This window comes from Eubalaena glacialis, chromosome 13, assembly GCF_028564815.1.
Source record: "Eubalaena glacialis isolate mEubGla1 chromosome 13, mEubGla1.1.hap2.+ XY, whole genome shotgun sequence".
NCBI lineage: Eukaryota > Metazoa > Chordata > Mammalia > Artiodactyla > Balaenidae > Eubalaena > Eubalaena glacialis.
Window position 1 is genome coordinate 8,308,892 of NC_083728.1, and position 25,492 is coordinate 8,334,383.

The window sequence follows — 25,492 nt, forward strand, 5'->3', positions numbered from 1 at the left end:
TAAGCTTCGAATTTTTAAAGCACACCTCAACCAAAGTTAGTACAAGAAGAGATCTACTGCCATTTCTGGAACTGTTGGAATTCCTCTTCTGTCTGAAAACTGAAGTATGACCATGGACTCCTAGAAACTCTTGACATCTTTTGACAAGTGGAAAAGGCAAATTCTCATGCTCAGTACAGCATGGAATGGAAGAGGGCTTTGCAGAATTATTCAGAATAATGAAAGAGGAGGAAAGCGTCAAGTTGGCATTCGTCAAGCTGGGAGATGTGACTTCCCCAGGGGAAACTTCATTTCTGTATCTCCAAAAGGAGCCCTCTATTCGAAGCACGTGTCCAGTAACTGGAGCAGTTATGGCATATGAGGGGCAGAAGACTCTCAAGTAATTGGAATCCAAAATCCCTAAGGACTTCTCTTGAATTGCACCTTGCACTGAGTGCAAAAGGTTGGTTGCAGCTATTGAATCCCTTCAGAATAAGTCATCGAAGCCTCAGCATTCCAAATGGGGGGGAGAGGTCATTCCAACATCATCCAAACTATACAAACAAATCCCTCCGATACCCTGTCCTATTTTTTTAAAGTCTTTACAAAATAAGAGTCCACAGCCTTTTCTCCTGTTCTGTCGAAAACTTAATAACTCCCAGTATCCAGAATTTTTTTTCACATTTATTCATAATGATTCTCTTGAAATGAATCCATTTTCTTTTTGTACTACTCTCTAAAAGACAGAGGATAATTAGTTGACATCAACTGTTTAAAATCCCTTCATGTATTTAAAAACTATTAATTAGCCAACCCACGGCCCACTCTTCTCCAACATTAATAATCTCAATGTCTTTTATCTTCCTTTGAAAGTCTTATTCTCCGGCCGTTTTTGTGACTCACTTCTGAATTACCGTAAACCTCTCCGCAGCTTGTTGAATGGATGAAATGAATGAATGATCAGTGGTGGCAAAATGGCAGCCTGCAAAGGCATATGGAGATTTTTTTTTTTTTTTTTTGCTCACAGAACATTTAAAAATATATAAACAAACTAATATTTTATAATCAAGTTTCACACAGAATTGGACTTCAGATTTTGCTTTAAAAATTGAAAGAACTAACAAAGCCGGATCCCTGGGCTGGATATGAGAAGTGACTGCCTCCTGAGAGAGGGTAGGTGCAATTTTACCAAATCCCTACCCAGCCTTCTTCACTTATTTATGTGGCAATTTGCCCCAAGGGTGTCTGAGTTTTTGACTTTTTAGAATAATGTCTTCGACAATCACAGCTCATTTTTGAGTACTTACCAGGTGTCAGTCATCTAGAATTAATATTTACTGATCATCCACAATCTGTCAATTACCCATTAATTCCCATAATTCTCACAACAGCCCTATTGGCTAGGTCTCATGGTTATTCCCACTTTATAGAACTGAGTTTCTGAGGTTAGGTAACTTGATTACAAAGTGAAGTGGCAGAGATGGGATTTGAACATATGTTTCTGAAACCAAAGCGTGTATTTCCTCTACACTGAGCCATCCCTCTCACCAGGAGTAAAGTGCTTACCACTGATATGGAGGTGAAAAGGACAGACTCACAAGGTCATCAGTGATAGAGAGGTCATGATGAACAATGCAAAGGAGCAGTTAATTCCCACTGCTAGTTTATTAGCCCACAACTAGTTAAGTGGTAGTAAGAACTGGGATTAGATTTCCCAAATTCTAGAAGCCATTCTTGACTTCAGGCAAATTCTGACCAGTTTTAAGATTTGGGACAAAAGAATTTAACTAACTTCTCTGCTCTTTACTTTGTCAAATGGGATACATGATACCCATGTTTCTCCTGAAATTGCGTATAGTTATGAACATGCCCTAGGAGGCAGAGTTTTTGCTTATTTGTTTTTTTTTAGCTTATTATTTCATTCACTTTTACCTGCCAACGTAACACAAGCTCATTATAAAAAGTCAACCTATCTTCTTAAGAGCAGAAGCTTTGCTGTGGAACAGACCTATGTTCACACTTAATCACTCAAGGACAAGTAATTTACAATCTCTAAGCTTCAGTTTCCTCATTTGTAAAATAGGGGTATCGTTGTAAGTATCATTAACTATATGGCTGTAGTAAGGATCATAAAGTAAGGTAAATGAAATCATGAATATAAACCATTTGGCACACTGCCTGGCAGACAGCTCACACTCTGTTGAAGCTCAATAAACTCCTATTACTATTATTCTACTTACTGGGAATTGCATTCAGCTGAATGTAACAGAAAACCAAGTATATCAGCTCATAGTCCCAAAGTGGCTGCTCAACCTCCAGTAACATCTCCATGTTACACCCTGAGAAAAGGGTAAGAGACAAGTTGCCAGCTGACTCTGCCCCTTATTAAAGCATTTTACCATTAGCCCCATCCAGTGACTGAGCCCCAGCCAAGAAGCTGGTTACTTTAGCTGGGTATACCATGACCCCAAACAACCTGGGATCTGTTGGTAAATAAGAGGGAGAAAAGAGTATCAATTAGATGTCCAGCAGCATCTAGGAAACAAACCTACATCACGGGCTTGTTATGAGGAACAAAGAGTTGATGCAAAATTTCTGAAACATGCTCAGCACTGCACAAAAGCTCTCTCCTTTATCACTTTATATCCTGTTCTTCCACCTCCAGCTGTAGATCCTCTTATGATCACCTTCTCCAGAACCACGGTACAGTAACTACACAAAGACTGAGGCCAAAATCAAGTCTATATCACTGAAAGAGTTTACCCTTCATAGCATATTTTTATTTTTAAAAAAGTATGCATTTTTGAAATAGTAAAGCAAAGTGCAGATTTCAATATAAAAGAATACTACTGAAGGGGAAAGGCGGGGGGAGGAATAAATTAGGAGTAAGGGTGGAACAGATACAAACTACTATATATAAAACAGATAAGCAACAAGGGTTTACTATATAGCACAGGGAACTATATTCAATATCTGGTAATAACCTATAATGGAAAATAATCTGAAAAATATATGTGTATATAACGGAATCACTTTGCTGTACACCCAAAACTATTGATAATACAATATTGTAAGTCAACTACACTTCAATTTAAAAAAAGAAAAAGAAAATACTCATTCAATGGTAGCTATTACCATTGCTGTTGTTGTTGGAGTCCGGTGGCTCTGACCATCCTCAGACACAAATGCTGTTATTCTGTGTTGTCACGTTGAACACCATGGCCAGACAATGGTGATCAAGCCAGCCTTGCCCTCTGGCTCATTCCCATTGCAACGGGCTGCTCTTTCAACTCCAGTATCCCAGAAGTGAAATCAAGTGGATGAATTTGGGGGGGACGGGGGAGGAGCAGTGTGCTCCCAATGGCCAAGCAGGTAGAGTAATTCTGGCCCAGGGATCGCAAAAAGCCAGGCAGCCTTTCAATCCAGCACAACCTGGGGCAATGTAAATGAACAAGAGCAAAGCAGAAGGGGAATGGGCTAACTGGATTCCTGCAGATCAGGAAGGAGAAATGTTCTCTCTTAAACCAGGCCATGGGATCCTATGCTGTACCCACTTTGAAAGCCCGAATGCTATCTCTCTCAATGTTCCAACAGCATTGTCCGTTTTTCCAATTAGTCATTATGATAAAGTGATTTTCTGAGTATACATCTCTGGCTGTGGTTTAAATAGATTAGCAATAAAACACCTCTCTTTGCCATGACCAGAAACTTAAAATGAAAGGGCTCATTCTCCCTTTAATTCTAATCAGAAGCTGAAAATTGTACAAGTACAAAGTTTAAAATACGCTTTGTAAAAATGTTATGTTATTTCACGTACATATATTTTAGGATTAGGCATAAAGTGTGACTGTTAATTACTGAGCATTTGTGGATAGAGAAACAGCCCCTTTCACACCAGCCTGCCTCATCAAGGAAGGCAGAAAAGAGAACCTGCCAGCAAAGGAAAAGGAATAGTTCTGCTTCTTAGAGTAAAATCATTTCCAGGAAATTTTGTGTAAGCAAAGAATGTAAATAAAAGGAAATGTAAATCAGTATTTTTTAAAACTTCCATACTCTTGTCCGAAAGCTTCCGATGGACATTTCTACGTCTCGGTAGAACGGGACAGTTTTTATTGGATTAGCCCCCAGGCAGCGTTTTTCTTCTGCAGCCGTGGAGGTAGGGGTCAGGGTGAGCTGGCATGCAGTCTGCCCTGGAATGAAAATTCTCTCTGTGATCAAGGCTATGGTCTTTACCAGCATGAGTTCAACTTATAGAATTTAATTAGAGAAAGTAGAGGGGAGAGAAAGGAGAATATTCTAATTAATAATCAATGTTCTTGTCACCACCTTGCTTTAAACCCTTCCACTTGTTCTTGCGTTGCACCTGTTAAAGACAAATGATATGAGAAAATGAAGGTAAAGTGCTTACCAAAATGCTAGATACCCTCTCGAGCTTAAAACCCACCAACAGCCTCCGGTCATATAGGTATTTAGATTATCTATCAAAATCATTCCCACAGCATATAAGCTCTTCATGACCTAGCCCTTGCACAGCTCTCCAGAAACAGCTCTGAACACTTCCTCACCGTCATCCCACCCACCTCCCTACTTACACTCTTCCCTCCAGATGTGCTGAGCTACTGCCATTCCCTGGGTCATGCTTTGTTATATCTTCAGGCCTTTGCCTGTGCAATTCCCTTTGTCTAGAACAGTCATTTCCAAAACAGAGTGCAGTGAAGTGAAGGAAAACATTTTAAAACTTGTATTTACTTATGTATGTCTGGAATAAATACGAAAAGTTTTTCTAAAATATAATACCATAGTATATGGATTGAAAATAGAACACATGTAGAAGGAATAAATATTAAAATATTACGATTTGCTTTTTTTAATTGAATGAATTATGTAATCAAAAAAGTTCAAAGACTATGGGTCTAAAACACTGTCTGTGTCTTACAATCCCCGACTTTGCCTGGACAAGCCCTCTTTATGACATACTTCCTCCAAGTCATCCTGGACCTTCCAAAGCTGGACTAGATATATCTCCAATGACTTCCATTCTCCAACAGGAGCATTCTCTTCTACTTCCACTCTTGCCTCTTAATATTCCGCTTTCATCTCTCACCACGGCAGCCAGCAATAGCTTAATCATATCACTTCTTACTTAAACCTTTTCAATGATTCTCAACACACTTAGAATTCATCCACACTCCTCACTATGGACTCTGAATTCCTACAGTATCTGGCCCCATGTAGCTCTGCAACCTCATATGTCTATCCCCTTTGTCCTCTGGGCTCTGGCCCCACTGACTTCACTGATCTGTTCTCAATTACCACAGGAAGCCCATTCTCGACCTAGGCTCTTTGCCTGGTTCTGTCTTCCACACTGAAGGGCTTCCCCCAGATCTCCGCATGGCTGATCCTTCTTGTCAAAGGTCTCAGCTTTCCCTGACCACTCAATCTAAAGCGGACACCCAGTCACTCTAAAGACCTGTGCTCTCCAACACAGCAGCCATTGGCCTCAAGTAGCTTTCAAGCACTTGAAATGTGACTAGACCAAATGGAAATATGCTCTAATAAATCAAATGCCAGATTCTGAAGACTTAGTAGAAAAAAGAATGTAAAATGTCTTACTAATTTTTTTATACTTATTATATGTTAAAATAACATTTTCGATATATTGGATTAAACAAATTATTAAAGTTAACTGCACCTGTTTCATTGCACTTTTTCAACACGCCTTCTAGAAAATTTAAAATTGCACGTGTGGCTCACATATATGGCTTGCTTTATATTTCTATTGGACAGTGTAGCTCTAGAACATACATTTTTTTTAATTTTCCGTGTAATTTTTAGCTTGACCTACCATTTTCATTTATTTGCCATCTGTTCCCCACCTCAGCCTCCCTAGGATCTCCTTAAAGGTGGGGTCTTCATCTATCTTATTCACATTATACCATCAATGAATGCCATGCAAGCTCCTGGCACATGGTGAATACTCAACAAGTATTTGTGAAACGAATGAATAATTTTACAGCACCTTTTGTCCTAAGATAGTGTTTACTGAGCACTTAGATGCATTATAAAAAACAAAGTTGATATCTCTATTTTATAGATGAGGACGGGGATATGGAGAGATTAAGTAGACTGCAAGTGACTAATTTCATAGAAATCATGATTTGGGCCCAGGCAGAGTCTGTATGATTCCCCCAAAGCTGCCATGCCCCAGACCAGTGATCTCACATATAATCTCCGAGGATTTATCTGTCGCCCCACCCAGCACCATGAGGACAGGGATGGGAACACAATCGTTGTTTCTCTAATGCTGACACATAGTAGGTATTTATATACATATATAATTTTATATTAAATTTATATATATTATACATAACAGCTAACATTTATCGGTTATTACTATGTGGCAGGCGTTATTCTAAGCATTTATAGTCCCACCTGGGTCTCTAATAGACATCTCAAAATTAACATGTTCAATTCTGAATTCTTAATCTTTGCTCCAAAACTTGCCCTATCGCCTATTTTCCCACATTTCAGTTAATGATAATCTCATTCTTCCAGTTGACCAAATCAAAGTATTGAAGTCATCCCTGACTTTTTTTCCCCCGGTGCATTTCTAGTCTATTAGGAAATCCTCCTATTGTTATTTTCACAATAGGTCCAGAACCTGACTGCTTCTCACCACCTCCACAGCTATAAAGTTGGTCCAAGCGCCCAGAGCACTGCAACAGCTGCCATATGAACTCCTGGCTCCTGCTGGCGCCCTCTGCAGACAGCCAGAGTGATGCTTTTAAAATGTAACCCAGGGACTTCCCTGGTGGTCCAGCGGTTAAGAAAGACTCTGTGCTTCCAAGGCAGGGGACGCAGGTTCGATCCCTAGTCGGGGAACTAGGATCCCACATGCCGAGCAGTGTGGCCAAACAATTAAAAAATAAATAAAAATAAAATTAAATGTAACCCAATGCACACCATTCTCCAGCTCGCCACTGTCTAGTGTCTTCCCTCTCTCATGCTCAGAACACAATGCAACATCCTTGCGTTGGCCAAAGAAGTCCAACCTCACTGACCTCATCTTCTACCCCTCTCCTGCTACTCACTCAGCTTCAGGTACACTGGCCTCCCTGCTCGTCTTAGAACCCTCCCAACACACTCCTACCTCAGAGCTTTTGTCCTTTTGCCCTGCTGTTCCTTCTACCTGGAACATTCCTCCTCACGTGTCCACACAGCTCCATCCCCCACCTCCTTCCATTCACTGCATAAACGATACTCTTTCTTTCCTGATCACCCCAGTTAAAATTGCAACTTACGCCGTATACACACACACAACACATGCACACACACACCCACACTCTTTCTCTCCCTTTCCTGATTTTTTCTCCATAGCACTGATCACCACTTGACATATAGTTCACCTTTTTTTTATGCTTAGTCTGACACCTTCTCTAGACTGTAAGCTCCGTGAGGGTAGAGGTCTTTGTCTGCGTATCTTCCCTCTTGTACGCCCAATACCTAAACAGAGTAGCCAGTAAGCATTTGAATTGAACTTATATGTACGAACTTATTTAATTGAGGGGTCGGTGCTCTTCCTCAGTAAATATCTTAGGCTCTGTGGGCCATAGGTCTCTGTCACAATTACTCAACTCTGCTGTGTTCGGTGAAAGCAGCCACAGACGATACATAAACAAACAGGCATGGCAGTGCTCCAATAAAAGTGTATTTGCAAAAATAGGGAAGAGGAAAGGGCATATTTGTCCCGTGGATTCGCTGTTTACCAACCCCTGATTTAAATCTCACAACTGCCCAATGATTTGGAAAGTATATCCCTAATTTATCAGGACCTTTAAGTGGCTTGCCCAAGATCACTTAGCTGGTCAACTGCAGAACCGATTAGAAACTGTGCAGTAAGGCGAGGGGTATTCAAGGATGCTGGGAAACCAAGAGAGACCTGAGAGACACCAATGGGACAAAGAAGAAGTGGAAGCATCTCAGTGAGAAGCCAGCCCCTGGCTGCTTCCATCCACACTTACAAAGGAGGTGCCTCAGAGACTCAAAGTCGTGAGGTTTCTTCAGCCACCCCACATTCCCCAGTGAGTACCAGGAAGACCACCAAACCCTCTGAGATCAGAGCCAGGCTGTGCTTGTTTCTCGCCCACCACCTCAAAAGCCAACAAGGCTTTGATGCAGATAATCCTTGCCCTTGATGTGTGACAGGGCTTCAATGAGCTGGGTCTGCAGATGATAAAATCACATCTGGCCTTGTTCTTTTCCCTCCTGTCTACCATATTGTCCTCCCCATTGCCGTTACCTTCACTTAAGAAGTAGAAATGGAGAGAAGAGCATGCAAAGCATGACACTATCTCCATGCACCACCATGTATTCCTTAAATCATGAGAGGATTGGGAGAAATTATATTGGGAAAGGAACTAAACAACATGGAACCTCACAGTGAGAAAGATACTCATGTTGTCTTTTCAGTCCTTCTGAATGAGTCATGGAGAACATTCCAGTCAGTTGGTAGTAATGATTCTAAAAGGTCTCTAAAACTTGCTCATCTTCCTTTTCAACAAAGAGAAAGCCTCAGGATCAGTGCCTTCATGGAGTGATGTGTCTAGTTAGAATTCAATAATATTGTTTGGTTTTTATTGCATTTACTTTTTTTTATTGGAGTATAATTGCTTTACAATGTTGTGTTAGTTTCTGCTATACAGTGAAGTGAATCAGCTATATGTATACTTATATCCCCTCCCTCTTGGACCTCCCTCCCACCACCCCACATCCCACCCATCTAGGTCATCACAGGGCACCGAGCTGAGCTCCCTGTGCTATACAGCAGGTTCCCACTAGCTATCTATTTTACACATGGTAGTGTATTTATGTCAAACCTAATCTCTGTACAGCAGAAAGTAACACAATATTGTAAATCAACTATAATCTAATAAACATTTTTTTAAAAAAGAGTTAGGGATAAAAGCAGCAAACCTCTGAATTAGATCCTATCAATGAACAAGTTCCATGACCAAGTGTACTTTGTGATATATTTCATTTAATGGTACTGTTTTTGGATACCCCAGTATTAAAAAAAAAAAAGCCATTCATGTTCATAGATTGAAAATGGCAATATAACAGAGAATTACACTTCACTTTTTAACTTTATAGTTAAAATTGAAATTTTATTATTTTTAATTAAAATTGAAATTTTATTATTTTTAAAAGTGATACATTCACATGGTTCAAAATTCAAAATGATTTCAGTTGTATATATTGATTAGCCTCCCTATCTGTTTTATATCCCCTGAACCAGTCCCTGTCACCTATTTGCAACTACATTCATTAGTTTCTTATGCAAATGCTAGCATATACACACAAATGTAAATATACAGCCTTATCCCCCTCCTTTTTTACACAAAATATAGTATTCCATACATACTGTGGATCAATACTTCCAGGTTATAATTTGAAAAACATTTTTCAATAGCCAGAAAAATTGTCCCACTTTTAATGTGCAATTTCACTTATCAAGAAAAAAGATCTAAAGGAATAAAACTTATGTACAAAAATTTTATTTGCAGTACTATTTATAATAATAAAAAAGGAGATAATAAACTTAAGAATTCCAAATTAATAGAATATTTAACACAATGGAATACTATGCACTAGAAAAAAAAGAAATGAGACTGATCTTTAAGTAATGATGAGGAGAGATTTCCAAATTTATTAAGTAACACAAGGTAGGTGCAGAATAATATATATAGTATGTACACCACATATGTGGGGGAAAAGGAGTATACAAAATAACATATATATAAGCTTATCTACATATGCATATACGTATATGTTGATATATGCCTGAAATACAGCTGAAAAAATAAAAACCATAAGAAACTATAACATTAATTGCCTATTTGGGGAAAGGGACAAGAGAATTTTTGATGTGTACTTTTTTTTAGTTTTAATTCTGGAATTTTGAGCCTTGTGAATACCTATAAAATTTTTAAATAGCATATAATTTAACATTAAAAATATTACTATATTTTTAATATCATATATAAAATTATTATAGTAATATTAATTATGGGTTAAATGAGTACATTTATCATTAATGTATTTTCCAGTTTCCTTTGATTCACCATTTATCTGTTAGTACCGAGAACTGAGCCTTACACATAGTAGGCACTAAATAAAAAGGTGTTAAATAAGTGAATGCATGTGTGGAATTCATGGAGCCGCAAATGAATGTATGTTCATTAAATATTTTAAACTAGAAGAATGATTAGGTCACTGATGTAATAGGTCTCAATTGCTGATGTGGTTTCTGATAGAGCCACGCATATACCACGAATTACCAGAGGTGCACATTCACTCACGACAGAACTCACTAGAAAGAACACACTCTTTCTTTATTAACTTTCCCAGCTTCATAGGAGATGTAAATCGCTTTATCGATGGAGTATAATTAATAAAGGGCATAAGCCACAAAACCAAATCCAATGCCCTCTGCTGTCAGCAAGTATAACAAGTAAATTGCATTCAGAGTATTAGCTGAGGAACTAAAATTTGCTCAAAATTCAGAAACAGATATCATGGGTCCTCTTTCCGGTTTTAGAACAAATGAAATCAAAATGGTCATTGAACCCATTTGGCAGTAGTTTCTTAATGGGCTGGAGACAGCATAGCTCACCATTGCAAATAGCATATTTAATTTTTCTCTGGTTATAATGAAATTCCTAACTGAGCTAAAGAATTTCCAGAGTGTCTAAATGATGGAAGTCATTTAAGTCAAAATACTGTATATATCTTCATGCTAAGGGTGGAAACTTACACTGAGGACTGTAGGTATGACTTTATTTTATTACTCAGTTCGGGATCCCAAGCCAAGTTCTATGACCAGGGAAGGGAAGACTGCAAAACAAATAGAATGTCAGCATCATCTGTGGCAGGCTGCTAGATTTCTCATCTTAAAAACTGGACTTTGTCCCTTCACGCATTGCTGACAGCAATGTAAATTGCTGTGGATCTTGGGCAAGTTAATTCACGATGCATATCAAGGGTCATAAAAATATTCAAACTCTCTAGCCTCATAATCACATTGATTATTAGGGAACAGTCCTTTACATGGTCAAAGTTATCGGCCTGGGCATTATTTGAATTTGAAACAGTTTAACTGTTTTAACTATCAAGTAATCATGTACGTACTCAACAGAGTATCATAGACTTTAAAATTATGGTTTGAAAGATTATGTAATTATTTGAGAAAATGTGTATAACGCAATACATTTTAAAACATACACAGGACATGACATTGTAAATATATAATAATAGCAACCATGTGAAATTTTAGAAGCATGGGGGGAAAATGGAATGAGATATACTAAAATAACAACTTTGTATTGGGTATTAGGTTTATGTAATTTTTTAATAAATAATATCTAGCAGTTTATTAACCAATGGAGTATATTGCACAACAAACTACCTCACATCCTTCAGGAAGAAAAACCACTAAATTTGAAAAGTAAAGACATCACCCACTGAATTCGGACACAATTAAAATGTGCTTTAAATAGTTCTTTGGGGGAGGGGACACAACACTTCTACTCAAGAGAGACATTTGTATCGTCCAGGTCTTTTCTTTACACCCATCATGCCATGAATTCATAGGAAATGGGCTCCAACAGTTCAGGCTCCTTTCCACTGGTTCTCACGAAGTGCGCTTCTGTGGGTGGTGCGGGCTGGCGCTTCAGTTGAACCCAAGTACATTTCTCTTTGGCTTCCTTCTTTTCCTGATCATTTTCCTTCACCCGTTTCAGGAAGCAATCTCGGCTCTTAGAGTGCGTAATATGCTCGATATGCACATTAATTCTCTTGGCAAGAATCTTGCCCTTAACTTGTTTTGTTTACAACGATGCCAACAGCACGATGGGTAATACTGTAGACTCTTCCAGTTTTGCCATGGTAACATTTCTGGGGCATTCCTTTTTGAACAGTGCCCGTTCCCTTGATATCGACAATACCACCTTTCTTGTAGATTCGCATGTATGTGGCCAAAGGAACAACTCCATGTTTTCTAAAAGGCCTAGAGAACATATAGCGGGTGCCCCTCCTCTCTCCTTTAGTGTTGGTCATTTTGGCGAATTACTGGAAGATGGCGGTTCTGGCCAAAAGGGCTATATAATTTTATTACTGGGAAAAATATTGGAAAACCTTGCAAAACTATAACAATAAAAAGAGGAAAAACATTCATTGACATCAATGTGCTCTTTCCTATTCTTTTTGTGTCCAGTGTTCAAATTTAGTTTACTATATTGAATGAGATGATCTTGGTTATTAAAATTCTTCTAAAGATTCTATATATGGAACCTAGCCTTAGACTATTAGTCTACTTTTCTAAAGGAATGAATAAACTCATAAAGAGTGCTCAGACACCTAGCTGCAATCTCCTGCCATTGGTTTTCAAGTCAGTTGCATGACATTCACTTTGGTTTCCTTCAAATCCATTTCTTAGTCTTTTCCTTACTAGCAACTTCCATGTTTCTTATTTTCAGAGCATCAGGTAAAAAGTAGTTCAAGAAAATATCTAAAAGAGGCAGTCTTACAGTAGTAACTCAAAGCATTTAGCTAGTCCTGTTACCAATATTAAAATTACGAGGACTGGATCTAGAGACCTCCATTAGTATTGTAAAGATTAAGCAGAGAAAGGCATAGGTCTGAACCTCTTGCTTTTCCTGGTACTAGTAGGGCAACCTTGAGTAGATTATGCATTCCCTGTAAGCCTAAATCCTTCACCTGTAAAATGAGGACAATGACAGTACATCTTAAAGGCTTGAGACTGAATTCAAACCCAGATTTGACCATTATGCTGTATATTTAGTCAAGTAGTGTGGTTAATCATAGAAACAGATGTGGGTGTCTTGTCTGTGTGACCTTGGTAAATTATTTCATCTCACTGTGCCTTAATTTTACCAATGCTAGAGAGGTCCTTTGAAACTGGCCAGAGACAATGGAAGTGGTGACTCCTCCCACTTAACAATCATTCCACTAATATTGACTCAACGGTACTATAGTAACTGTAGCAGGAGCAGAACATCCCAGAAGCAGTCTCTGCGGGTGATGCATGATTCAACACACTTTCTCATCCATACAACATCCTGATGAAATGGACCAACATTCTGGATTCACTGCATCCGTGCTGGTATAAATAACAGGACTAGCATGGACGGTGGGACCACAGCTAGGAGTTCAGATTCTGCTTGGTCGCTGACCATTTCTGTGATTCTGGACAACTTCTGACTTCTTTGATCTTGAGTTTCCTGTAACTTTAAATGAAGCTAACAACATGTGCCTTACAGAGGCCCAGAAAGATGATGAATGCAGAAAATCTAGCATGGCACTTAAGAATCTTCACTCTCCCTCCAAAGAGAGTAAATGTTTTTCCAAGAGTTAAATTAAGAGTTAAGGAAATGCCAAGCTCAATTCCAGGTTCATCTTGCTCGGCCACATGACCTTGAACAAGCTATGCCACTGTTCTGACCCTTACTCTGTTCATCTATAAAATGGCGTCACACGTAGTAACTAATTCCCCTGTACACGTATATAATGTTTTGCCTAATGGCACCAACTATTATTAAGTGTCCTACTATTATTAAATCCTAATGGCACTAGTTATTATTAAGTGTTCTATTACTGTTAGGTCCAAATTCAGTACATTGATTCATAGAGCTCACAATAATTTCTATCAATATTTCTACATTTCTACGTCCAAATTACAACCAACCACACTGACATGGTAATTAGACGGCATTATGCTTCCACAGAAAAATCTTTATTTGGCTGTAGGGCCAAAACCTACAAAAATACTATTCAATAGCTTTTGGAAACAAACCTTTATAAAACCAGCTCAAAGGGACAAGATTCTCTCTCTCCTTCCCTGCATTCTATTATTGTCCTAAACAAAGGACTTGGGTTATACAAATTAAACCGTTCACCCAGACCATGGGTCTGAAATATTGGATGTAATTTTGCTACATACAGTGGACATCAACACTTGTAAAATGGCACAGAAAATTGGAAGTGAACAAATTATCAAGATATTGAAATTCCAAATCAGTTTGATTTGTTCTGAAAAACTGACCCAACTTTCTTCTCCCCTTTGTCCAGTCCAACCACAGTCTCTCACTGACGAAGCTGCCATGTTTACGTATTTAAGTATAGAATCCAAATACCATCTTTCTCTCTTGACAAACTAGAGTTGTTGTTCCCTTGATAAACTTAATATGATATGTAAAAAGACCACTTAATCCTCCAATTTATGACCGTGAGATGTTGCTGAAAACCTGAGCTCTCAATGCTCCTAATTAAAACATTAATAGTGATCACTAAAGGAAAATATATTTCATTAGAATTGTGAGGATGTCTTACAGCGTTTTTGGCAAAGCCATAATGATTATGTTAAGGTGCAGAAAGTCACGTGGCCTAGCTTTCTCTCCTGCAAAAGAAAATATACAGTGAAAGTCATATGTGATGACTTTACATATGAATGAACATATCTGTCCCTCTCCCAAGTTCCAAGAGATACAGGAGAGAAAAGGTCAGTGATGTTACTGGACCATGTCTTTCAGGACAAGACAATACATGAGGATATGCCCTTGTCATACAGAGAATGAATTTCAATATATTTTAAGTAAAATGAGTTCACTAAAAAAAAAGTCTTATCTTCCAACTGCTATCCTCCATCTCTGGCCAATTAGGGTCGTGATACTATTTTTATTGCACTACAAAAGGTATGAATGTGCATAAACAAACAAATGGATAGATAAATAAATTAAAAAGCATAAAATTTAAGAAGCAAATGACCACCCACCTCACCTTACCTCCAGTGTCCCACTTCTTAGAGGAAAGCACACTTACTTTCCAAGAGTTATGACCAGAACTATTCCGTCCTTCATCTACTCCCATGCAGAAATACTCATGTGCACACATCTGTTCCAAAATCCCTCTTTTTTTCTGCCACTTGCTTTTTTGCACACTTCACAATATATCAGGATAATTCCACATTGTAGCTTAAAAATATGATTTCTGAGGGGCCAGAGCCTCGGCGAAGTCATGAAATTGCTCCTGGCTTCAGTTTCCCCATCAGCAAAATACAGGGATCAAACGAGTTCATATCAAATCTCTTCGCACCATGAATGTCTAATCATTCTGGTCTTTTTCTCTCCCCTCTGGTTTCAAAACTTGAATTGATATTATTCTTTTTATATGTTATCCCTTAAATTTAATATAATCTTCACTTGCATGCCTAGATCACGGAATAGTGAGAAATATTCTTTTAATAACACTTATATTCTCCTTGTTGGTCATTTCTCCAACTAACATGCCAATGCCTTTCTCCGTTTGAACCTTTACAAGATAAAATGAAAATCTGCTCATTTCTAACTCCATATGCCTAAATACCCATCTAAAAATCACGATTACAAATTCCCTAGAATGCATGACCTTAACTGGTGGGGAGCTGACCCCTTCTTTAATATTAATTAGTCTAACAAAATGATTTTTTCATCTTTGAAACATCCAACTTCATCTATCTCTGAAAAATAAGCTTCAAAGTTAAACACCAGTAAAATGTCCAATCTGCTTCACACACACTTTATCCTGTATCCATCTCTCTCAAACGGATTTAACTTAAGAAATTTATTTCTGTATGATAAAGAACTTTTTTAATCCCATGTGTAAAACTGTCAATCTCATTAAAAGGTAGTCCAGCAGCCTGGGGAAATGTACTTCTTTCTAAATCTTTAATCAATCTTGAAACATCTGCCAGTCAGCATGACTTCTGGAACTCCATTTATGTTACAAATGTTCTCCAGAAATTCACAGTTGCCCAATGAAATTGACAGTTTTAAAGAAAAATCAGATTGTCTCCTCTCCATGAGTGGGCTACATCCCTTTCAGGATTAAAGTAGAATCAAATCCGCAGACAAAAGTATATTCCTTCCCTCTGGCTACAAGAAGCTATAATCAGAATTCTCCTTTTATGACAGTGTAAACAAGTACTCAGGAAAAAGAACTGCCATCAGGCCTTTCGAGCAAGAAAAGCTAAAGTAATATGCATATAAACCTTGTCTACTGTTTATTTGGAGCTTCTTCCTCCCAGAGAAAACCATGGTTTATACTAATAATTTACCAAGTCCAAATTCAATGTAATGAACCAGTGGAGGTATTTTCCTAATTCATTCATTAGATGAGTCTGTTGAAGAGACCGGTGCATTTTAACAACATAAGAAATGAAATGGGACTTCCCTGGTGGCATAGTGGTTAAGAATCCGCCTGCCAACGCAGGGGACACGGGTTTGAGCCCTGGTCCGGGAAGATCCCACATGCCACGGAGCAGCTAAGCCCGTGCGCCACAACTACTGAGGCTGCGTTCTAGAGCCCCCAAGCCACAACTACTGAGCCCGAGTGCTGCAACTACTGAAGCCCACGTGCCTAGAGCCCGTGCTCCGCGACAAGAGAAGCCACCGCAATGAGAAGCCTGTGCACCACAACAAAGAGTAGCCCCCGCTCGCCGCAACTAGTGAAAGCCCGCGCGCAGCAACAGAGACCCAATGCAGCCAAAAATTAATTAATTAATTAATTAATTTAAAAAAAAAAAGAAATGAAATAAGCCATCGAACTTTCATTTTTTGAAAAGTAAACTGAAGAACCATTTTGGTTTTGTTTATTTTTTGTTTGTTTTTATTTATTTTTGGCTGTGTTGGGTCTTCGTTTCTGTGCGAGGGCTTTCTCTAGTTGCAGCAAGCGGGGGCCACTCTTCATCGCAGTACGCGGGCCTCTCACTATCGCGGCCTCTCTTGTTGAGGAGCACAGGCTCCAGACGCGCAGGCTCAGTAGTTGTGGCTCACGGGCCCAGTTGCTCCGCAGCATGCGGGATCCTCCCAGACCAGGGCTCGAACCCGTGTCCCCTGCATTGGCAGCCAGATTCTCAACCACTGCGCCACCAGGGAAGCCCACCATTTCGGTTTTGAGAACACTGGGTAAAATACAGGGAGAAACCATGGGCCAGCAAATCAAGCAAAACACATTCTTGCAAAAGGTCTTGGCTCCCTCTTTGGAAGGCTAAGCCAAGGCTGCAGGTTTGCAATTACAAATCAAGTTGCTGCAAGTTGGGTTTAGCAGAAAGCAGATTCTAAGAAGGAAATCTGCATTCAGAATGTTTCGTGGAGAGGGCTCTGGAAGCAACACCTAGGAGGTCGTCAAGGATGCAGGTCAGCTGTGATGCACTCTCAGCAATGCACCCATCTCCACCCAGGAACCTGGATGCCTGCAGAGTTGTCCCAAACTGGGGCAGTCAATGAGTGTAGGCTGTGCCCCAGGAAAGGGGCTTGGCTTTGGTCAGGTAGCTCTCTTTTCAGCATCAGCACAGGGCGCGGCTGCAAGCTGTCTGTCTACAACACTCATAGCACTCCCAGTGGGGGGACGGAAGCCTTCAGTCCTGGAAGAGACGGGTGGAGATCTGCGAGCACACTACAAATGCCACTACACTGGTCTAGCCCAATCCCAATCAACCTTGCAACAGTTAGGCGATGGATGCTGAAACGGCAAGCCCAATGAGAAAACATCTCCATGGTGCTGGTGGTGGAAGAACCAGGGTCCTGCTCAGGTATCTAACTGGAATGCTGAAGGAGACCTGGGTAAAAGCATGCAGCATCCAGCCCCCTCCCAGAAGGCCTGCTGATCAATAAGGTACAACAATAACGTTAAGACCTTGGAGGAATTCTTTAATTCACTCAGTCATTCAACAAATACTTATTGAACCCCTACTGTAAGAAAAAAGCAAGAAGCAAGACAAGAAGAAGCTGTACCCTTGTGGGGCTCACAGACTAATGAGGCTAAAACCATCAAAACAACATGTTCAATCACATACTTTAAAACAGCCGTGAGTGTTACGAAGAAATTAAGGCAGCACTGTCCAACAGAATTCTCAAAAATGATGGAAATATTCTATATCTGTGCTGCCCAACACGGCAGCCACTAACAAAATGTCGCTATTGAGCACTTGAAAGTGGCCAGTGTCATTAAGGAACTGAATTTTTTAAATTTGATTTGATTTTAATTAATTTAAATTTAAAGATCCACATGTGGCGACTGGCTTTTCCCAGCATTTAGATGTGGGATGGTGCTGGGAAAAGCATCTCCAGATCAATAACATTCCAGCTGAGATTTTCAGGATGAAAAAGAAGTAGAGAAAGTAAGAGGAAGAATTTTCTAATCAGTGAAAATACATGTGTAAGGGCAGTAACGGAGGAAAGAGAGCTTGGCCACTGGAGGAACTAAAGTAGGTAAGTTTGGCTTGAGTACTGACTTGGGGGCGCAATGATTTGAGAACTGATTTGGGTGGGATGAGATATGGCAGGGTCTAGATCACGCAGAGTGTCTTAAGTACATTGCAGAATATTTATGTGTAAGGAGAAGGCATTAGAGAGTTTTAAAGTAGAGGTAGGATACGATTGGATTGGATTACTAGGTAATCAGTTTGCTGTAAGCAGAATAAATTTGGGGAGTGGAGGACTGAGCCAAGGAACATCTTTGCAGGAGAATATCCTTCCCAAGTTAAACACACACACACACACACGCTCACAGAGTTAAAACACACCCCAACTGAGGATTGGCAGAAAGAAATATTTCTGGACACTCTCGGTGGAAGTATACCTGGTACAACCTCTTTGAAGGAAAACTAGATCTATTTATCAAAGTTCTAAATATACACAAATTTGTAAGAGCAACTTCCTTTTTAGAATTTATCTTAGAAAAATATAGTATCATGTATGCATAAGTGCATGCACAAGGATGTTTACTGCTTCATTGTTTAATTAGCAAAAATTAGAAACTATATTAAAATGTCCATTATGAATGTGAGCGAATTAAAGAAATCATGGAACAGCCAAATAAGTGAATATTGGGTATCTATAAAATTTTCTGGAAAGTGCTACAACATAAGTTAAAAAGAACAGGGACAGAGTATATAACAGTACTTAATAATATGATTTGCAAAGCAAATTATACACAAACACACATGCATTTTTATATATGCCTATACATATATATAGGCATATACATATCTCCATACAAATATACAAGAATCTGCCTAGAATTGCCTGGAAATGGAGACAAGTCTGGCGTAGGAGGGAACTTCCCTCTTCATTCTATCTTTTTTTGCCTTGTTTCCTTTACCATGTACACGTAATGTAAAACACTAGTAAATTAAAAAGACTTCATACATGCAAAAGCCATCTTTCATTGTAGGTAGTGTGGGCCTGTTTCTTCTTCCTTCCTTCCTTCCTTCCTTCCTTTCTTTCTTGTCAGAAATTCAACACTGCCTTTTGAAGTCCAAAGTAAATCATAAAAAAAATTTTTTTCAAGTTATCTGTTCTTGTTTTGTGGTCTGACACAAGTCATAGCAGCACAGTGGCATCCAAAGTCTTCTCTGCTATTTTCCACTCAGGTGGCCTATAGCAGGGCACTGCAGAGACCAATTTGGGACTAAATGGGATATTGTGTGTGCTTGGGCATGCTCTTCACATCCACAATCATGCTTCTGGCTCAGAGGCAGACAAGTGGGAAGAGAGGGAGGTCAGACATTTGTATCTCCATCTTGCCACAGTGGAAGCTGAGGTGTGAGAAGTTCAGTGACACGTTTTGGTCACAGCAGAGGGCCAGCAGCAGGACAGGGGAAAAAATCAGGCCATTCTTATTCCAGCCAGGTTTCTCGTCTCCACATGTTTGTCCTGTGCCAAGGACTGCAGTTTGGATACTGCAAAAGGGCTACCAACAAACATCACCCAATAGAATTCCTCAAAACTCTTGTAATTTCTTGGGATTTATGAATATATGTACTCGTGAGATGCTAGGGCTACTGTCTGTTTCATAACTGAATATGCAAAATGTTATTTCAGGGTTTTATTCCTTTACTTAAATGTTTATTGAGCATTTACTATGGGCAGAGACGCTAGTCTATCATCCCTCCTCCCAGCTGGACCCACTTGAAGCATATTACAAGACTGAGTGAGTTAATAAATATATTGATTGGGCAACATTAGTTACTATGCATTTGTTTGATTCAATAAACATATTTTTTTACCCAATATATGTTGAGCAAATTTTCAGTTTTATCATTTTAACTTCAGAATAAAAATAACAAACACAGCCACAGTTAACATATGATTTATCATATCTTCTAGGTCAAAGATTTTGACACAGCATTTCCCAGGAATGTGCTGTTCTAAGAAAATAAATCATCATTTATGTGTTTCTAAATCCTTACTTAATAACTACTTTTTAAATTGCGTAAATGTCATTCCTAAAAGAAAAAAGACTGCAAAACTGAAAAGATTCTAATTATAAAATTGCCAAGAACTCAGCGTCATCCTTGAGAAAATCTATGTACAAAACAGATTCACTTTTCACCTGCTGGATTAGCAGAATCTTGAAACAGCTCTCAAAGCACACTTTTGCAAAATGGGAGGAAAGGGGTGGGTTCATAGATTTCTGGGAACATCCTCCAAGGCAACTTTGATAAAATTTTACATGTGAATATGCTTTGGACAATAAGTCCACTTCTAGGAATCTATTCACCAATATGCTCATCATGGGACGAGATGAGAGGGGGTTTGCAGCACTGTCTGTAACAGGGAAAAAGGAATTACTCAGATGCTCCACAAGAGAGAAGCAGCCTGAACTCAAACTTAGGCGCTGCCACGTGTGACTTGCACAAAAATTTAACATCACAGTTAACTCAGTCTTTTGACCTGTAAAATGGACATAAAAACTGCTACTTCCTGCACATATTTAATAGTAAGTAAAAGGAAGAAAGGAAAGAAGGAAGAATGGATAAATAAGCAAGCAAATACAGCAAATATACCCGTACACTGGAATTCTATCTGATTATTGAAAACAATGATATGTTGCTAAATAAGAAAAGCACGGCTCAGATGAGTATGTAATTATATATATCACATACACACATACATTCACGCACACACACAAAAAACTTTTTATACATAGACTCTTCTGGAATAAACTATTCACAGTGGTTGCTTCTGGGGAAGGAAACTAGACGATTCCTAGGGACAAGGATGAAAAGAATCTTACTGTTCAATGTAGAAACTTTGTACCTTTGAATTTTGTACCAAGTATACACATTACCTACTCCAAAAAACATCAAATAAACTTAATTTTAAGGGGGCCAACTCAAACCTCGAGTGTTAATTGCTGAATTCCCTGGTACTGAATTTGCAGATTACATACCAGCAATTATGAGACATCTTAGAACATCCTACCACTCAAAAATAGAATATACAACAAAATCAGGTGGGACATAGGCACAGTTTTCTCCTTGTCTTCTTACATGTGAATGTCTCATTCCATTATTCTGACCTGCAGTAAAATCATTTATTCATTCAATCAGCAAATATTGAGCATTTACCATAGGCTAAGAGCTGGGGATACAGCAGTGAATAAGATAGCCAACGTCTTTGGTCTCACAGAACTTACAGCCTAGTGGGAGAAGACATACCCTACAAAGAAATAAATTAAGAAAAAAATGTATCTGGCACAAAAATAAGGACAGTGTTCTAGAGGGATGCGAGGGGAAAACTTTGGATGTGATGATCCATATAGGTTGGTCTCAGGAAGGAAATATAAAGCTAAAATCTGGATACCAAGAGGGCCAGCCAGAAGAAAATCAGAGAAAAATCATCCATCAATGGAGAAAATGGATTCAAATGGACTAAGACCTCTCCTGGGGCCAAGTCCCCGGGAATGTTCCTTTCAAACCACACTTCACACAACATTTTCCATCTGAATTAATGGATGTTGAAGACCAGACTAGTTTCATAACATCTAGATTTGGGGTCACTGTTGGTGAAATACAACCCAGGCTCAAAAAGTGGTTCTTTGGCAAATGAGCTAAAATACCTGCTATTGGTAAATGGAAAGCTGGAAATCTGAAGAAATTGTTCATATGAAAAGTCAATGAACTCTTTCACTAAGGGATTCAAAGAGGTATGATTTCTTAAAGTTTTTTAGAAATAATTTTCTTTTATTAAGTTAATGTGTGGTATTAAGATAATAAAATGCATTTTAAGACTATAGCGCTTTCCTGAATAGTGTAACTTGTAGTAAGTAAAAGCTTTGAACTCAAGCTAGTGTTTTAATTTAATTTGAGTTAGTAGTCCATTCATAAGATAGGCTAATTTCTCTTTCTATTAACCACTAAAGTATTCATTGTATAAATGAATTAAGGGAAGATAAAATAAAAACTTAGGCAAATTGACACAGGTTTGTGGGTTTGGGGGAGTTGGGGGTGGGAAGGGACACACACACCCATAGTCGTATCAGACAGAAGTTCCTTAGAGGATGGTATTGAGTACGTGGGATATCTTTTCTTAGAACCCAATTTTTAATATATTTGTATGAAATCAAGCCATATGGCAGCTACAAGTAAAGAATTTTTCACGAAACCCACTTAAAAAGATAAATACAATCATGCTGTGTTTCCCAAACTTCAGTCACGCACAGCCCACCATTTGGATTTGTGCTGCATCTGAGTTCCACCACCTACCCCAACAGTTTTTGCTGCTTCTTTGTAACACTTCCACTATGTGTTAATTATCTATCTTAAAACTTTGCTTTTTAAATTAAATAAATTTATTTAAAGAGGAAACTATATATTCTTATCTTAAATGGAAAACCAGTATCACTTGAAGGTAAATGTAAAATGTAATACAATATAATGTTAACGAATACAATAAAATATGATATTTTTGAAGACTCTGCACCTAAGTATGGTTTTCTATTAAAAGGCCTCCTAGCTGACAGCTCCTTGAGCTGAGTTAAATAAGAAGTAGCACTTTTTCTCATTTTATGATTCAATGTTGTTTACTGCCCTAAAATGATCTCTCAAGACATGATTCTCACATTTGGGGAAGACGTCTAGAGTTAATAAGCGAAAATATGATGGTCAATCTTTAATCAAAGGTCTGCCATTTTTGGCTAACATATTCAACTATGTATTTTCTAATACAGTGTTTCATCAGTGGCTCCTAAATAAACCCGATGTTATAAAAATGAATCGCTAAAGTTAACGGCAAGAGGAAAGTACAATGCTACCTGTTGTTCATTACCAAAGCCGTGACTCTTCTGCTGAGATACGAGTGAATTAATTTCTACCAGTTTATGGTTCTTACAGCCAACAAACAACAAATATCACCTCAATCTCTTAACAATAAAAAATAAAAATCAACATTACAGACCTTCATGAAGTTTCTACTGTGAGTCAGCACTGGATTAAGAGTTTGATATCTTTTATGAGAAGCATATTATTATCCTCATTTTTGTACATGAGGAAGCTAAATTTCAGAAAGAGTAAGCAATTTCCCCAAGGCCACAAAGTCAGTAAGTGGCCAAGTTGAGATTCAAACTGAAGTGTGAGTCCCAAATGTACGCTATGTCCACCAAGGAAAAAAATAATGCACCAATTTAATTATGAATGAAAGAAGGAAGGGAGGGAGGGAAGAAGGAAGGAAGGAAAGAAAGAAAGAGAGAGAGAGAAAGTGTCCCAGCAAGATCTGTAGTAGTTATTGTCAAGACTATTCTAAAAATGCACCAATTCAACGAAGGAAGGAAGGAAGGAAGGGAAGGAGGGAGGGAGGGAGGGAGGGAGGGTCCCAGCTAGACTTGTAGGAGTTATAGTCAAGACTACTTGAAAATTCATGTTGAAAGCAAAGGACCTAAAATACCTAAAACAATTTTGAAAAAGAAAAATAAAGTGGGAGGAACCAGTTTACCCTATTTCAAGACACTGTACAGCTACACATGTAGACATATATAGACATATCACTGTACAATGGAGGCACACAAAACAATGGAAGAGAGTAGAGGACCTAGGAATAGATACATATAAATATGCTCAATGGAGAAAAGACAGGCTTTTCAACAAACGGTCCTGGAGCAGTTGGAATTCCATAGGCGGAAAATGAACCTACACCTAAAATGCACACTGTATATAAAAACTGACTCAAAATGGATCATGGACATAAATGTAAAAGGTAAAACTATAAAATATTCATAGTAGGAAAGAAAAAAAGTAGGAGAAAATAGTTGGGATCTTGGGCTGAACAAAGCATTAGTACCAAAAGGGAAAAAAAAACATAAATTGGACTCCGTCAAACTTAAAAATTTCTGCCCTGTGACAGACCTTGTTAAAAGAATTAAAATAATAAGCTACATACTGAGAGAAAATGTTTGCAAACCACATGTCTGAAAAGGATTAATATCTAGAACATACAAAGAACTCTCAAAACTCAACAGTTAAAAGCAAACAACCCAATTAGAAAATGGGCAAAAGACATGACTAGGCATTTTACCAAAATGTATGTACAGATGGCAAATCGGAACACGAAAAAATGTTCAACATCATAAGGAGATGTCAATCATTATCTCATCATCACAAGGAGATATCAATATACACACATCAGAACGTCTAAACCAAAACTGACACCAAAAACTGGGGGGCAACACCAAATGCTGGTGAGGATGCAGAGAAACTGGATCCCTCATGTGTTGCTGGTGTGAATGTAAAATGGTACAACCACTGTGAAAAACAGTCTGGCGGTTTCCTGAAAAACTAAACATGCACCTACCAATACAACACAGCAATTGTACTCCTGGGCATTTTCCTAGAGGTATGAAAACTTATGTTTGCACAGAAACCCAGACCCAAATGTTTATGTCAGCCTATACATAACAGCCTAAAACTGGAAACCACCCCCAAATGTCCTTCAATAGATGAATGGCTAAACAAACTACGGCACATCCATATCACAGAATACAACTTAGCAATAAAAAGGAATGAAACTTTGATACCCACAATACCGAAGACAACCACGACAATTCCAGAGAATTATGCTGAGTTAAAAAAAAATCCCAAAACATTACATACTGTATGGTTCCATTTATATAATATTTTTGAAATGATAAAACTATAAAAATGGAAAACAGAGTTGTGGTTGTCAGGGCTTTAGGGTTGTGGGAAGGGGGAGAAGGGGCGTCTATAAAAGAACAACACGAAGGACCCTGTCATGAGGGAACGCTTTGTATCTTGATGGCACCAATATCAGTATCCTGGTTGTGATACTAGGGATTTGAAGGATGTTACCATTGGGAGAAACTGGGTAAAGGGCATGCGAAATCTCTCTGTGTTATTTCTTACACCTCATGTGAACCTACTATTACCTAAAATCTAAAAATTTAATTTAAAAAAATGAGACAGTGGTTCTTAACCTTTTTTTGGAAATTGTGGAGGGTGGGAGGTGAGAGGGTTTGGGACACAAAAGTCCCGATCTCTCTAAGAATCTCATAAAACCTATGAAGTCACCTGAGAACAATCATTTGCATCTTATCCGTAACACAGTACACACAGCTAACATTTATGTTCTCTGAGACCCAGGGCATCAACAGAGGCTTAGAACAC

General features: G+C 38.6%; 1 protein-coding gene and 1 pseudogene across 2 annotated transcripts in view; both read right to left on the bottom strand.

The window, feature by feature from the left end:
- Positions 1–25,492, bottom strand: part of DOK5 (docking protein 5) — a 156,284-nt gene that overhangs the window by 123,813 nt on the left and 6,979 nt on the right. The window lies entirely within an intron of this gene.
- Positions 11,610–12,096, bottom strand: LOC133103549 (large ribosomal subunit protein eL21-like; annotated as a pseudogene).